Here is a 3066-nt window from a genome sequence, read left to right on the forward strand (position 1 = left end):
GCGCCCCAGGGATCGCCGGGGCGCCAGGATCCGTCCACCTCCATCCAAACGGCCGCCTCGACGCCGGTGCTGATGCTCCCACCCCGTAAGTTTGCCCTCACCTGGGAGAACCCCAGCTCAGGGCCACCCTGCGGGCTCACACAGAGCCTCCATTTCATGATCGTTCTTCTTTTCGCAGCCAAGGCTCTTGTGAGTCCGTCCTTCCCATCTCCCTCCCTTGTCCCTTCCCAAGTCCTCTCATCTCTTCTTCACGGAATCCTGAGGAAGAGAGCGGGGCAGGGACTGCCATCTTCTGAGTTGCTGTGAGGAGGCAGGGGAACCAGTCCAGCAGAGGGACCATAACTACTGGGGGCCTCAAACATCACAGAGGCACAAGTAAGTTTACCGTTAGCTGGGAGGGAGGGCCCCAAATCAGGGCCACTCCATGGGCTCACATGGAGCCTCCCGTTTCCTGGTAATTCATCTTTTCACAGCTGAGGCTTCCATAAGCCCATCCTTCCTGTCCCACTCCCTCATCCCTCACCAGGGGGAGAGGAGAGGTCAGAGAAGTGACAGAGGCAGCTGTTCCTGTGGAGAAGCAGTCTTCAGTTTGGACAGGAAGAAGGACTGAACTTCAGCAGGAAGATCCAGCCCAGATGCTTCACTTGGACTTCTTGCTTCTACTGGACAATCAAGAATTTAAAATTACAATAATAAAATATAAATAAAAAAATAATGAAAAAGTCAAAACCACAAAACAAAATAAACAATTTTTATATTTATACATAAAATATTTGTATTTTATATGCAGCCTAAGACAATTCCTCTACACTGTGTGGCCCAGGCTAGACAAACAGGTTTGACACCCATAGGTTAACACTTTCACTGAATACAGTGAGGCAGATGAAAACTTTGAGAAATGATCCATCGCACTGTTTCCCAGAAACACTACAAAGCCTCCTATTTACTGAATTGGCCAAATGAAAAATTACATTTTAGTTGCTCACGTAGCTCTTGGGTAAAAAATAGTAAATGCCAAATTACCAGACTATAAACATGCAATTTTAAATGAGCTTCAGTGAATGATGTATATTGCAGCGTTTTTATGTCTGAGCTTCAAGTTGATCTATACAGGGATGGTAAATCAGGCAGCTGTGCCATCACAGATGTCAGTGGGACCATAACTCCTCTTTAGCAAAGAACACACAGTGCTTTGGTAGGCTTAAGGTGTGGTATTCTTTTTTTCATATTAAGCTGTGTCAACTTTCCCCAGCTTTTGAAACAAACCCTCTTCAAAGCAATGAAGTCACATCCTATTTGTGCCCCTGCCTTGTATTCTTAAGGGCTTTCACATCTAAATGCATTTTTTGTGGCACTGATGATGTTCATTTGAATCTTTTCAGGACTCCACACCCTCACTCTTACTATATTTTGTCAATAGTTACTGGCAACACTGGTAAAACTACACTCTAATCACACCGCAAATTTCATTTGAAGACAAGCTGAGCCAAGATGCTTGTGTTAATAAGGTGATAAAATACCACGGGGACACATCAGAGCCTTCATGGTCCTCAAGATACCTCCAGTTTCCCCACAGTCCTGGGGCTGCCAGGATGTAACATTCCCAGGCTATTGTGCTGCTCTTTCCACTCTCTGTTTAAAAAGAGAGCAGCAAACCCTGCTGCCTCAAGGGTCGAGCACTGAGCCTGGCAAAGCTATGAGGAGCTGCTGGCTGGAAGAAACAACACGAGCATCTCCTGAGACCTGCAAGAGCACCATGGCCATGCACAAGTATCTTCATTTCAGAGGACAACCTTGGTAGGTTGGCAGCAGCAGCATGTTGTTAAAGTTTTGAAAAGGCCTCTTGTGTTGATGCTGTTTTGGGAGAGTTCTTACAGGATGGCCACTGTCTGTGCTTACATCTCATGTGTGTATTTTTCTCTTCCAACAGGAGTTTGGTTAGTACTGCGTATATTTTCTTTCACATTTTGCAGGAGCCTCTACATGGAGACAGAAACTGCTTTAGTGGTGCAGAAGCTCAATTGGGATTCAGTAGCTCAGTTACAATTACACTGTTGACAATTACAGCTCATTGACATCAGTGTAATCCAAACATGAATAAGTTTTGCCAGGAGAGAGTAGATTCTGAGAAATCTTGTTTGTTTGTTTTTGAACAACAATGGACTTGAACTCTAAGGATGGATAAAACAAGGCTTGGTACTTCTCTTGCTCTCTGAAATTGTATTAAACTTCCCTGGAGTGAAAAAATTCTCAAGGTTTTTGTTGACAACTGCAGAAGAGGCTGTTTCGTTGTTTTTTTTTGTTTGTTTGTTTTTCCTCCAGCTCATTTAGGTCCTTAGGTGGTGTGAACTGTTATGTGTAAATACATGAATATCTGCTTTGTCTCACTCAAGCCTGGCATTTATTTTTTAGCAAGAATTTTTCATTCTACTTTAGAAACTGTACCATTTACATAAGGGCAATTTGTTGTCGCAGTGCCTTGGAGCTCAGGGATGGTACAGGGAGTCTCTCATGCCATGGACCTTCTTTCACAGGGGCAACACAAGGTCTGTTGTTATCCCTGCATTTTGTGCCGGGAGGAGGCCACGTCCTTTATTTACCATCTAAATTCCTAACCCCTAAATCCCAGTATGCTCCTGAGCTGGCCTCAGAGCAGCTTTGTTCGCATTTTTCATCTTCTAAGTATTCCTGAATTTAATAATAAAACTTTGCTTGAGCTGCTTGGGTGGGATCCAAATGAAACTCTGTTGGCAGTGAGACACGGCATAAAGCTTGGGCCACATCAGTGCCTAACTGAAGTTGTATTGAGTTTAACTTACAGTTCCAAAAATTAAAAACTAGCAGTGCATTGGCTCACAGATGTGACGTGCTGACTGTACTTCTATTCTTACCACGTACTTGCAGTGACATACTTTATTGTGTACCTTATGCGAACATTATCAAATAAAATGTTGATCGATCATATTTAAAATATTGTCTTAGCTTGTTGATAGATTAATATGATTATAAATTACACTTTCTAGGTATCAGACATCCCATTAATAATACAGCTGATCTCTAGTATGC

Source organism: Meleagris gallopavo, chromosome 6 (assembly GCF_000146605.3).
Source record: "Meleagris gallopavo isolate NT-WF06-2002-E0010 breed Aviagen turkey brand Nicholas breeding stock chromosome 6, Turkey_5.1, whole genome shotgun sequence".
NCBI lineage: Eukaryota > Metazoa > Chordata > Aves > Galliformes > Phasianidae > Meleagris > Meleagris gallopavo.